The sequence below is a fragment of the Dendrobates tinctorius genome, unplaced genomic scaffold (genome assembly GCF_039654945.1).
Source record: "Dendrobates tinctorius isolate UK_male_01 unplaced genomic scaffold, ASM3965494v1 ptg000079l, whole genome shotgun sequence".
NCBI lineage: Eukaryota > Metazoa > Chordata > Amphibia > Anura > Dendrobatidae > Dendrobates > Dendrobates tinctorius.
In genome coordinates this window covers 728,675-743,423 of record NW_027361747.1, presented here as the reverse complement: position 1 = coordinate 743,423, position 14,749 = coordinate 728,675, and the positions used below count along the sequence as shown (strand labels likewise).

General features: G+C 45.6%; 1 long non-coding RNA gene across 1 annotated transcript; it reads left to right on the top strand.

Annotated features, from left to right (window-relative positions):
• Positions 1 to 294: 294 nt before the first annotated feature.
• On the top strand, positions 295 to 12,798 carry LOC141096823 (uncharacterized). Its single transcript, XR_012233779.1, has 2 exons — positions 295 to 432; positions 11,458 to 12,798. It is a non-coding gene; the product is annotated as an uncharacterized lncRNA (long non-coding RNA).
• Positions 12,799 to 14,749: the final 1,951 nt, after the last annotated feature.

The window sequence follows — 14,749 nt, the reverse complement described above, 5'->3', positions numbered from 1 at the left end:
TTGAAAAAGTCAGAAAAAAATGGTGGAGACAAAGCTCAAAGTGTACGGTATTGGGTCACAAAGCCCCAACAGGCTTTAGGATCTCCATCTTAAAAGCCGAGAGTAGGTAATTGTGTAGATGTTGCTCAAGAAAAACATCACTGGTAATAATTAGACTCTGGTAGTTGTTGCAAAGCCAGCGGTGAAACTGCAGAAGTATGAGTCAGGGCTGAGAATCTTCCGTTCGCTCACAGCAAGTAGAAACCAGTCCAGAAAAATTCTTTATATCTATCTGCAACTGAAACCACAGTTCAGGGTGAACACACAGACCTGGAGCATTTACAGAGCAGGCTGAAAAGCACATGAAATAGCAACTATGCTTGACACATCGGAAGCTGCCGAACCAGGAGGGAAGATGCAGAGGAAATAGTGAGTTTAAAGCAGCACACAGAGGTAGGTAGCAGCAGGTAGCGACATGGGGCATACTAACCATAGAGGCAGAACCCATGGCCACTATGGAGCCCATGAGTCAGGCAACCTGGTGTTCTCACCCCACCCGCCATTACGATTTCATTAGTATTTGCATCCTGAGGATGCGAATACTGTTGAATAGAATGGTGGATCAGGGAGCCAACAATTCCCTGATCCAAAATTCAGCCTACATCTGAGTCATAGACTGCAAGTGTGATGATGTGACTATATCACAACAGCAGTGTGGAGACTCGGCCCTCACACTGCACAGACCTGAGAAGCACACAGGGTGAACATGGGTAGGTACAGTAAGTAGTGTTTTATTTATTTTTAAATCTCAGTACTTGGGGTTAGCTGTGGTGTCATCATAATGAGTGAGGGGGACTATCATAATGAGTGGGTGGATGTGGGGGCCATCATACTGATTGGGGATGGACCATCATATTTAGTGGGGAATTGTGGAGGCCATCATACTGAGTGAAGTGCCGTGGGGTCCATCACAGTGAGTGAGGGGATGTTTGTGGAGGCATCATACTGAGTAGGTGTGTGCTGTGGGGGGCATCATGCTGAGTGGGGCCATCATAAATGAGTGAGTTGCTGTGTGGGTCATCATACTGAGTGGGGAGGGATCATCATATTTAGTGGGGAACTGTGGAGGCCATCGTACTGAGTTGGGACCATCAAATATGAGTGAGTGGCTTTGGAGGCCATCATACTGAGTGGAGAGGGACCATCATATTTAATGAAGAACTGTGGGGGCCATCACACTGAGTGAATGACTGTGGGGGCCATCACACTGAGTGAAAGGCAGTGAAGAAAATCCTACTGAATGAGGGGTTGTTTGTGTGGGGCATCATTCTGACTAGGTGTGGGCATCATGCTGAGTGGGAGGGTGGAATGTTGTGGGTATCACATTGAGAGGGGGATTGTGGGGGCCATCATAGTGAGTGAGGGACTGTTGGGGCCATCGTATTGAGGGGCTTTGAGGCAATCATACTGAGTGGGGGGCTGTGAGGCAATCATACTGAGTGAACGCTGTGGGGGCCATCATACTGAGTGAACGCTGTGGGGGCCATCATACTGAGTGAGTCAGGGGTTGTTTGTGGGGGGCATCATAATGAGTGACGGATTGTGGAGGCCATCATACTGAGAGGGGAGAAAACATAATATATAGTGGGAGATTGCGGGCGCCATCATGCTGAGTAAGAGGCTGGGGGGTCCATTATACAGAGTGAGGGGTTGTTTGTGGGAGGTATGATACTTACTTAGTAGGTGTGGGCTGTGGGAGGCAATATAATGAGTATGAGAGTGGGATGTTGAGGTTATCATCGTAGTGAGTGAGGGACTAGGAGGGCCATCTTAGTGAGTGGGGGGCCGTGGAGCCATCATACTGAGTGGGGGACTGTGAAGGCCATAATACTAAGTGAGGGACTGTGGGGGCTATTATACTAATTGGGGAACTGTGGAAGCCACTATACAGAATATAGGATTGTGGGGGGCCATCCTACTGAGTGGGAGACTGTGGGGTCCATCATTTCCAGTGATAGACTGTAGGGGCAATTATACAGAGAGGGTGAGTGTGTGGGGCATCATATTGAGTAGTAGCCATTATACTGAGGGATCATCATATTGAGTAGAGGCTGTGGGAGCATCATACTAAGGGGTCATCATACTGTATAGAGGTCTGTGGGGATTGATAGGGTATTCAGAGACCCCTCTAAGACATAACTCTCATATACAGAATATTCTGTGACACTCCTTGCTTATAAAAAGGACTTTGATATGTGAGTTTACTTCTCCCTGGGTCAACACGACATAGCTCAATTTCCCCTTACAATCTGTTCTAGTACCAGGGACAGTGGACAGTCATGCATCGTGACATTGGGAGACATTAAGAGGGTACATTGAAGCTTATGATGTCTGGCTACGGCGATGTGCTTGGGTTGGATCTGGCTGAGTATGCTGTGTAAGATATCAGATATCATACTAAATGGTGGCATTACACTGAGTGGAAGCCATCACACTGTGCTCATGTCCATTGCTCTAATTAGTGCTTTCTCCACAAAGCTTTGAGCTATTTCAGTGACACAGGTTTAGTACTTTCTTTTGTTATCCCTTTTAATCTATGTGATTGTATATACCATATTGTTTTGTTCCCTTTTTGTAACATCTTTGTATATTTTTCATAAACATTGTGTAATGGGCTGGGTGGTGGAACCACTGTGCCGGAGCCCAAGAAAGGCCTGGAGGGGCGTGACTAGGAGCCTCACCTAATCTAATCTCCAGTACGCATACAATATAGAGATTCGAGGAGAGACAAGGGAGGTGGTCCAGGTGCTACTCCAGAACTGACCTTGGGTAAATGGCAGCTTACCCCCTAGGAACAGGTAGCTGGGGCAGCCTGAAGGATTGTCCAGTGGATACAGGCAGGCATTGTAATAACACAAATACCAGGGGTGCAGACGGATCAGCTGATATGAAGACTGCAACTAGCAGATGCAGACTGGATTGGTTGATAGACAGGCAGGCGGGCACAGCTGATAGGCAGGTAAACGGGAATAAGAGCACTGGGACCTGAGAACTAACAAGAGTGTTAGGAACAAATTTACAATGTTGCACAGGCACGTCCCACAGGCTGGAGGTGCCTTAAACAATAAATACTCACCAGTCATTGGCTGGGGACACTGTAGGATGGTGTGCATGCTGTCCCTTTAAGACACCGGGAATGTGCACGCGCAGGCCCTAAACACAGTGTCCGGGGATCTGTGAGCAGTGTGCAGGCACCGGCCAGCCACAGGAGGAATAGGCTGCGGAGTTGCATCCCCTGACAAATTGGTGGCAAAGGTTGGGTGTAAGAGCATAAGTGATCTGGCTTGCAAAATCATTCCTGTCACTAAAAACTTGCACGGTCCTTTTGACGATTCTGTGCAGTTTTAGGAGTTAAGGTACTGTCACACTTAGCGATGCACCAGCGATCCCGACCAGCGATATGACGTGGTCAGGATCGCTGGTGCATCGCTAAGTGGTCGCTAGTGACTGCCACACAGGCAGATCTCACCAGCGACATAGCAGCGGTCGGCGGTCGTTACTTATCTGTCAGACGAGGCGATCCTGACATCCTCCTGCCCGCGTCCACGCGTCGCTCATCTCCACAGCAGGAAGCCCAGCAGGAAGCTGACGACGAGAAACGGTCCAGGACGTTCTTGCGCGATCAGCGATAACCAGCGGGGGAGCGATCGGAGGTAGTATCAGACACAGCGATATCGCTAGCAATATCGCTATAACGTCACAAAAACCAGTGACGTTATAGCGATATTGCTAGCGATATCGCTTAGTGTGACAGGCCCTTTAGACTCATTGTTTATACCTGGGACAGTATTGTATGTGTAGAAATTACATGCCTTCCCCTCTCTTGTTTTCTGTTCTGTCTTTTATTTGGCGAGTGACTGCTAAGATGGCAGATGCTTATAAGAAGCAAGAGAAACATATCCGTTTGAGTGAAAAGCGTGGTCTCGATGGGTCAGACAAAACCAAAGAGATGTTGATCTGTGTCTTGGTTGAAGATGATACCAGGCACTAACATGATGTGGCACCAGAGCCCAGAACGAATGGAGCTCAAGGATGCCCAGTTGTGGATCCGGTTCCAAAACTGTCCGACACAGAAGGGCCAGCAGCAGCTATAGCTCCCAGAGTGGAATGGACTCTTGCTTGCCACTCATTCTGCAGCAACTGGGAGGATGTGACCCTGAAATGTGAATGCAGCTTGTGCTACAAAAATGCAAAGCAGAATCATACCTCCCAACTTTTGAAGAAGGGAAAGAGGGACAGATGTTGTGGCGCGCTCAGCGCGCCATGGCAAATTTTAGGCCACGCCCCGACCATACCCATTTCACAACCAGTCACACCCATGTCCATGCCCCAACCACTCCCAGAGAAAGAAAGAGCGGAAAAAAAGAAAGAACAGAACGAAAGAGAGAAATAAAGGAGAAAGAAAGAACAGAGAGCGAAAGAGGGGAAAGAAAGAACAGAGAGAGAGAAAGAAAGCAGGGAAAGAGAGAACAGAGAAAAAGAAACAGAAAGAAAGAACAAGGAGAGAATAAAAGAAAGAGGGGAAAGAAAGAACAGAGAGGGAGAGAGAAAGAGTGGATAGAAAGAACAGAGAAAAAGAAAGAAAGAGAAAGAAAGAGGGGAAAGAAAGAACAGAGAGAAAGAAAGCAAGAAAGAAAGAGAAAGAAAAAGAGAAAGAACAGAGAGATAGAGAGAGAAAGAAAGAACAGAGAGAAAGAAAGAAAGAGGGGAAAGAAAGAGAACAGAGAGAAAGAAAAAGGGGAAAGAAAGAAAGAGATAAAAGAACAGAGAGAAAGAAAGATGGGAAAGAAAGAACAGAGACAGAAAGAACAGAGAGAGAAAGAAAGAGGGGAAAGAAAGAGAACAGAGAGACAGAAAGAGGGGAAAGAAAGAACAGAGAAAGAAAGATTAGAGAGAGAAAGAAAGAACAGAGCAAAAGAAAGAAAGAACAGAGAGAGAAAGAAAGAGGGGAAAGAAAGAACAGATATAGAAAGAAAGAGTGGGCAGAAAAAAAGAACAGAGAGAGAGAGAGAGAGAAAAAAACAAAGAGGGGAAGAAAGAACAGAGAGGGAGAGAAAAAGAAAGAGGGGAAAGATATAAAGAACAGAGAGAAAGAAAGAGGGGAAAGCAGGAACAGAGAGAAAGAAAGAAAAAACAACAGAGGGGAAGAAAGAACAGAGAGAAAGAAAGATGGGAAAGAAAGAAGAGAGAGAAAGAAGGAACAGAGAGAGAAAGATTAGAAAGAGAAAGAAAGAGGGGAAAGAAAGAAAGAACAGAGTGAAAGAAAGAACAGAGAGGGAAAAAGGAAGAGAAGAAAGAAAGAAGAGAGAAAGAAAGACAGGAAAGAAAGAACCGAGAGAGAAAAAAGAAAGATTAGAGAGCAAGAGAAAGAAAGAACAGAGACACAGAAAGAAACAAAGAGAGAAAGAAAGAAAGATTCTATAAAGATACTATAGCAGCCTGGCTCCCATTGTAATGCCCACCTGAGCCTCCCGATGCAGGACATAATAATAATAATAATAATAATACATTTTATTTCTATGGCGCCGACATATTCCGCAGCACTTTACATTTCAGAGGGGACTTGTACAGACGATAGACATTACAGCATAACAATAATCACATAGATTATAACAAATACCAAGAGGAATGAGGGCCCTGCTGGCAAGCTTAAAGTCTATGAGGAAAGAGGTAGACAAGAAAGGTGGGTGGTAACAATTGCCCTGATTGTTTGGACCAGCCATAATGTTAAGTGTGTAACAGTACAGACACAGAGGGCTAATGGATGCATAAAGCATGTGGGAACATGATGCAGGGAACCTGGTTATGGTAAAACTTTTGACTGTGCCACCCAGGGAAAGATTAGGTTAATGTGTTGAGGCGGTAGGCCAGTCTGAATAAATGCGTTTTCAGGGCACGCTTAAAATTGTGGGGAATGGGGACTAATCGTATTGACCTGGGAAGTGCATTCCAAAGAATTGGCGCAGCATGTATAAAGTCTTGGAGACGGGAGTGGGAGGTTCTGATTATTGAGGATGCTAACCTCAGGTCATCAGCAGAATGGAGGGCACGAGTAGGGTGGTATACTGAAGCAAGGGAGGAGATGTAGGGTGGTGCTGAGCCATGGAGGGCTTTGTGGGTGAGGGTAATAAGTTTATACTGAATTCTGGAGTGGATGGGTAGCCAGTGTAAGGACTGGCACAAGGTAGAGGCATCGGTGTAACGATTGGTGAGGAATATGATCCTGGCTGCAGCATTCAAGACAGATTGGAGAGGGGAGAGTTTGGTAAGAGGGAGACCGATTAGAAGAGAGTTACAAAAGTCGAGACGAGAATGAATAAGAGAAACAGTAAGAGTTTTTGCGGAGTCAAAAGTAAGAAAAGGTCGAATTCTAGAAATGTTTTTGACATATCATGATCCCCTCACATTGCCGTCATCCCCGATTCCAAGGCGATCCCGCTGTCCGTGCTGTCAGAGGAGGACACGGTGATGGATCTGAAGCATTCCCTGAAGTGTCTCCATGGTTCCGTCACAATCTCCTCCCGAAATTACCTAATTTCCGGTCAGCTTCTAGCACGTCACTTCCGGTGGAGCGTCAAGTGTGAATTTTAAAGTGCTCCTCGGGGCTCTGCCATGTACTCCTGTGTCCGCAGGAAAAGTAAGCTCTCAAAACTCTCTCTCAAAATCTGGACTGTCCAGCTGGATCCGGGACGGTTGGGAGGTATGAATGCTCCCCACCATACACCTTGTACACGCATGGCTCCGCACACCTCATACACACACACGGTTCCGCTTTGTATGTCTCATACGTAGTGTTGAGCATTCCGATACCGCAAGTATCGGGTATCGGCCGATACTTGCTGTATCGGAATTCCGATACCGACTTCCGATATTTTTTCAATATCGGAATTCGGCATCGGAATCGGAAGTTCAGTTGATTGACGGCCTGACGTCATCATGATGCGCGGTGTGTGCGCATCATGATGCGCCGTCATTTCGGGCCTTCCGGGGGTCTCTGCCGGCCTGCCGGGGGGCTGTGCCGGCCTGCCGGGGGGCTGTGTGGACTGCCCGGGGTCTGTACCGGCCTGCCGGGGGGCTGTGCCGGCCTGCCGGTGGTCTGTGCACCCTGTGGGGGTCTGTACCGGCCTGCCGGGGGGCTGTGCCGGCCTGCCGGGGGGCTGTGCTGATGTCCGGGGGTCTGTGCAAGCATCGTCCGATGGGACTACAAGTCCCATCGGGCGATGCCTGCTACCATGACAGTGATTGACACATTAGCCAATGATGGGACAGTAGTAGTCCCATCATCCGGCTAATGTGTTAAATGTTAAAAAAAAAAAAATACTACATACATACTACATGCATGCTACATACATACTACATGCATGCTACATACATACTACATGCATGCTACATACATACTACATATATACTACATACATACTACATACATACTGCATGCTACATACATACTACATACATACTACATGCATGCTACATACATACTACATATATACTACATACATACTACATACATGCTACATACATACTGCATGCTACATACATACTACATACATACTACATGCATGCTACATACATACTACATATATACTACATACATACTACATACATGCTACATACATACTGCATGCTACATACATACTACATACATACTACATGCATGCTACATACATACTACATATATACTACATGCATGCTACATACATACTACATGCTACATACATACTACATATATACTACATACATACTACATACATGCTACATACATACTACATACATACTACATGCATGCTACATACATACTACATGCATGCTACATACATACTACATGCATGCTACATACATACTACATGCATGCTACATACATACTACATGCATGCTACATACATACTACATGCATGCTACATGCATGCTACATACATACTACATGCTACATACATACCACATATATACTACATACATACAATACATTCATACAATACATACATAGACATACAGTACATATAACATAGAGTAACATACTTACCAATACTTGTCACATTGTTCCCCGAAGCCATTGTCTTTTCCGGGATAAATATTAACATAACAAACCACAAAAATACTCACCCACGATCCGAAGCAGTCCACGAGTGTGTCCCACGACGATCTTGGGTAGAGAACTGCAGCATCAGATGATGCTGCCGTTCTCTACGGGCTGCAGGAATCCAATGACGGAAGGTAGGTATCCTTCCGCACTGTATTCCTCCGCCACTTAAAAAAAAAAAGTCCCTAGTCTCACTTTATGCCATTGCTGTGTGGGAATTTCCCACACAGCAATGGCATAAAGTGAGACTAGGGACTTTTTTTTTTTAAGTGGCGGAGGAATACAGTGCGGAAGGATACCTACCTTCCGTCATTGGATTCCTGCAGCCCGTAGAGAACGGCAGCATCATCTGATGCTGCAGTTCTCTACCCAAGATCATCGTGGGACACACTCGTGGACTGCTTCGGATCGTGGGTGAGTATTTTTGTGGTTTGTTATGTTAATATTTATCCCGGAAAAGACAATGGCTTCGGGGAACAATGTGACAAGTATTGGTAAGTATGTTACTCTATGTTATATGTACTGTATGTCTATGTATGTATTGTATGAATGTATTGTATGTATGTAGTATATATGTGGTATGTATGTAGCATGTAGTATGTATGTAGCATGCATGTAGTATGTATGTAGCATGCATGTAGTATGTATGTAGCATGCATGTAGTATATATGTAGTATGTATGTAGCATGTAGTATGTAGCATGCATGTAGTATATATGTAGTATGTATGTAGCATGTAGTATGTATGTAGCATGCATGTAGTATATATGTAGTATGTATGTAGCATGTAGTATGTATGTAGCATGCATGTAGTATATATGTAGTATGTATGTAGTATGTATGTAGCATGCATGTAGCATGCAGTATGTATGTAGCATGTAATTTTTTTTTTTTTTTACATTTAACACATTAGCCGGATGATGGGACTACTACTGTCCCATCATTGGCTAATGTGTCAATCACTGTCATGGTAGCAGGCATCGCCCGATGGGACTTGTAGTCCCATCGGACGATGCCTGCACAGACCCCCGGAGCCTGCACAGACCACCGGCAGGCCGGCACAGCCCCCCGGCAGGCCGGCACAGCCCCCCGGAGCCTGCACAGCCCCCCGGCAGGCCGGCACAGCCCCCCGGCAGGCCGGCACAGCCCCCCGGAGCCTGCACAGACCACCGGCAGGCCGGCACAGACCACCGGAGCCTGCACAGACCCCCTGGCAGGCCGGCACAGCCCCCCGAAAGGCCCGTACAGACCCCAGAGAGGCTGTACAAGGGCAGGAAAGGGTTTTTCTTATTCCGATACCGGAAGTCCCATAGACTTGAATGGGACTTCCGGTATCGGAATCGGCGATACCGATACTTTTTTTAAAGATCGGCCGATACCATCCGATACGATACTTTGAAGTATCGGACGGTATCGCTCAACTCTACTCATACGCACACGACTCCACTCCATACACCTCGCACACACACGGCTCCACTCAGTACACACATGGCTCCACTCCGTGAACCTCGTATACATGCGGCCATGCTCTGTACACCTTGTACACACATGGCTCCACTCCATAACCTTGTACACATGCGGCTTTGCTCCATACACCTCGTACACACGTGGCTCTGCTCCACTCTGTAAACACACGGCTCAGCTCCATACACTTTGTACACACAGGGCTCCGTTCCATACACCTTGTACACACACGGCTCCGCTCCGCGCACCTCTTACACACATGGCTCCGCTCTGTACATATCTCTGCTCTGTATACTTCATACACATGTGGCTCGGCTCCGCTCCGTACACACACATCTCCACTCCATACACCTTGTACACACTTGGCTCCGCTCCGTATACCTCGTACACACACATGGCTGTGCTCCATATACACGTGGCTCCGCACAGTACTCCCCGTACACACACGGCTCCGCTCTGCTTACCCCATACACACATGGGTCTGCTACATCCACCCTGTAAACCACTCCTGACCCCACACATAAACTTCCCCCTCACCAGCATCACAACCAGCACAGCAGAGTCCTACACACACCGAGCCCCTGATCATGTGACTCCTGACTCCTCCCCTCCTGTGACCTCATCACAGGTCCTGTGTGGATACAAGCAACAGCCTAGCAAGTCATCGCAGGCTGTCGGGAGCGCTGCGGTGGGTCTCTGGGAGGGTGAGAATGGGGTCGGTGCATGGGGGGCGTGGCGGTTCAGTGCTGTGAAGGAAAAAAAAGAGTCCCGCTCGGGTCAGCGGGACAGGCAGTCAAAAACGGGACTGTCCTGCCATATCCGGGATGCTTGGGAGCTATGCAGAATGCGAGTTTGCTGAGCAACAGGCTGAGAAAGCAGAGTGACAGGCCCAGGCCGAGTGAGTGGTGTGAGAGGGAGAGGCTAACAGAGACCACCAGCTGGAGATAATTACCCCATTTAACAGTTAGTCCAGTAATGTTAACACCTTTTAACCTTGTCCCGAGCATTTTCCTTTCATAGACAGTGACATGGATCTGGACAAATTTTGGGGGGGGTTTGAAAAGGCCTGCAGACAGTACCAGTTGCCTGATGACCAGTGAACTCGATACTTAACCCCAGGGCTATGAGGCAAAGATCTGGAGGTGCTTGTCACTCACCCTTGAGAGGAAGATAAAGCTTATGAGAGGCCATCACGCAGGGGCTGATAAGGAAATATCAGCTTACTACATAGGTGTAACGCAAAAAGTTGCGGCCCCTCCAACATGCACCTCACAACAGCTAAAAGTGATGTCGGGGACAGGCCCAATACTAACTTTGAGCAGTGGGTCCAGGGATTATCGCATACCTTGGCTTTGAGGAATTAAAGGACCTGTTTGGAAGGATCAATTTCTTCATCTTTGCTCTGTGGAGGTGTTCTGTCTCCGACATTTAATTAATTAATTCATAATCCCTGATTATCTGCTTGTTAATGTTTACAGTCTTTTCTGGCTCCATCTAGTGACCGGAGTCATAACCGCAGTGTTATTGTGTGTTTTACTTTCACTCTGCTATTTCCCTCTGTTTGCAGTGCATTCTGGTAAGGTTGCAATGCACCCTGGTAGCCCTTTGCTAAGGATTATGGTTAGTTCAGCCCCCATTTTCCCTCCAGTCCACCATTTTCCTTCTGCCTGCATTCAGGAAGCATCTCATTTCTCTTCTCCCCTTGTGACAGCATCGCTGGTATGTATTTATGTTTCCTGTATCCAATTCCTGTCTCATATTAGCCTGCTTAGTTAGTTCCCCCCGATTAAATAGTAGTGCAGATGATGTATTATGTATATATGAATCCCTGATGAACCCAGTATTGATTGTATGCATATATGTTTTTGTTTGTAGTTTCACCGCGCCAATATACCATCACGTTTAATCAAGCACAGATTCAACCTACAGTCTCCTTATTGGGCCCCGGTATAACGGTTTAGCTGCCTGTATAAGCTGCAATGATGTCTGTCTCATTCAGTGAGGACAGAACAGGAGGTGTCAGAATTCTTGATGGATCAGGAGCCAAAGGAGACCGCCAAGGCCACACTGCCTGCTGATACCTATGAGGTCAACCATACATCTGAAGTGCCGAAGTCAGCTGTTGCCAGCCAGAATGGGAGAAGCCAACATGAAATGTCCCTGTCAGCCGGTATTCAGAGGGTTTTGCTCCATCTTCAAACACCCAGCCTGCATCTGACTCGCGACTGTGCTTTTCCTGCAAACAGACTGGTCACATCAGCATTACCTGCCCCAAGAGCCAGAAGAACCCCAGATCCAAGGCCCAGAGGCCTAATGTAGCTGTTCCTTTAGTAGATGTGGCAGTTGGGAGGGCCTGTGAAAACTTGTGGTGATCAAGGACAACGGTACAGAATGATTTGCCTTGAAATGCTGTGCCCTGGAGAACTTATCCCTGGGAAGACCCTGACTGGGACGGTGGGTCGCTCAATAGGTTCCTGATGACCCTTCTAGATTTGGCACATCACATGATTCAAATGATGTTTTTTTGTTGTTAAGGACTAGAGATGGGCGGACCCCTGAATGTTCGGGTCCAGCGGGTTCGGAAGAACAGTTTAAAAAGTTCACATTTGGGTACCAGAACAGTAACTGCACCGGAATCTGGACCCTATTCACTTGAATGGGGGGTCCGAACATCCAGTGTTTGCCATGTGTCACGCCATGAGAACAAAGTTGACCTGAAAACGTACGAAAAGTCACAGGTTATCAGAAATCAGACAGGCCACAATTATATACAGTATATGACAGAAACAATATCCACACTGAATGGATACAGGACCAAGCTGACAAGATAGGAAATAAAGGAGGAGAGGAGGGTGAAAACTTAGCATAATCAATATAGCGATATTAGGACTGACAATACAACCATGAGAATGAATGAACTTTAGCAGCCATTTGTAATAGGGATAACGAATGCGCATGAGGCCCACAACTCCCAAGTTTTACAGATTTTTGACCAGAAGTGTGAGTTCAAGGAGAGATAATATTCATAGTGAAAATGTGTATTTCTTTTTTACTACATAATACATTTAACCCCTTAGTTGCAGAGCCAATTTGGTACTTAATGACCAAGCCAATTTTTACAATTCTGACCACTGTGACTTTATGAAGTTATAACTCTGGAACGTTATTTCGTGACATATTGTACTTCATGTCAGTGGTAAAATTTCTTCGTTATGACTTGTGATTATTTATGAAAACTTTGCAATTTTCAAACTTTTAATTTTTGTGCCCTTAATCAGAGTGGTGTCACACAAAACAGTTAATACATAACATTTCCCACATGTCAACTTTACATCAACACAATTTTGGAAACATAATTTTTTTTGTTAGGACGTTATAAGGGTTAAAAGTTGACCACCGATTTCTCATTTTTCAAACAAAATTTACAAAATCATATTTTGTAGGGACCACCTCACACTTGAAGTGAGTTTGGGGGGATCAATATGACAGAAAATACCCCAAAGTGACACCATTCTAAAAACTGCACCCCTCAAGGTGCGCAAAACCACTTTCTAGAATTTTATTAATCCTTCAGGTGCTTCACAAGATCTAAAGCAATGTAGAAGGAAAAAAAATAACATTTTACTTTTTTTCACAAAAAATTTACTTTGGAACCAAACTTTTTTATTTTCACAAGGGTATCAGGAAAAAATGGACCACAAAATTTGTTGTGTAATTTCTCTTGAGTACGCCGATACCCCATATGTTGGGAAAAACTGTTTGGGCACATGGCAGGTCTCAGAATAGAGGGAGAACCATTTGACTTTTGAAGGCAAAATTGGCTGGAATTAATGGTGGCGCCATGTCACGTTTGGAGACCCCCTGATGTCTCTAAACAATGAAACCCCCCAAGTCTAACTCCAACCCAAACCCCAACACACCCCTAACCCTAATCCCAACCCTAACCACAACCCTAACCACAACCCTAACCCTAACACACCCCTAACCCTAATCCTAAATGTAATCCCAACCACAACCTTAACCCTAGCCCAACCCTAACTTTAGCCCAACCCTAGCCCCAAACCTAACCCTAACTTTAGCTTAACTCACTTTAGCCCAACTCTAACCCTAATGGAAATAAATTATTTTTTTTATTTTATTATTTTTTACCTAACTAAGGGGGTAATAAAAGGGGGTTTTATTTACCATTTTTTTATTTTGATCACTGTAATAGGGTCTATAACAGTGATCAAAATGAACCAATAGCAAAAATTTCCTACTGTTGCCAGGTACCGGCTGGCAGACCTCGGTGGGCGCACTGCGCATGCGTGCAACATTTTCTCCCGGAAAAAGAAATAATTATTTTTGCATTGCTTTATTCTGTGAGCTATAACTTTTTAATTTTTTCGCTGATGACGCTGTATGGCATCTCGTTTTTTGCAGGACAAGATGACGTTTTCAGCGGTACCATATTTATTTATATTCGTTTTTTTGATTGCGTGTTAATGCACTTTTTGATCGGCGGTATGATGATAAAGCATTGTTTTTTGCTTTTTTTTTAAGAGGTTCACTATAGGGGTTAACTAGTGGGATAGTTTTATAGGGCGGGTCTTTACGGACACGGCGCTACTAAATATGTGTATTTTTATTGTTTTTTTTATTTACAAAAAAAAAGAATTTATTAGGGAATTTTTTGTGAAAATCAGCTGACACCCAGCCACGATCAGCGGCGCTCCCCCCATGAGCGCCGCTGATCCACTATGACGTACTATCCCGTCCAGAGGTGTAGCTAGGGTTTCAGTTCAGGGGGGGCGAAACTTCTGAGTGGGCCCCTAACTAGGTAACTTTGATAACAACTCGGTGACACACCCTAATAGTGGATGTAGGAGATGACTGCACTGTTACTGAAAATAATCACTATATAAAGACCAACATGGATATTACCGCAATATGGTCAGTGGTAAATACCAGTCCTACAAAACATATGTGATTACTGCACAGGTATAGTTGGTGTCTTACCGCTGACGTTATTTCTGATGGAATCGGTCACTTTTCACGTCTTTTCCATCTGGCCCAGACCGACAAGACAACTCCTCCAGCCAGGACTCGGCTACAGAGAATACAACAACGACACGTTTCACTTCTCATATTCCAGCCCCATCACCATGTATCCCCAACCTGCACAAAC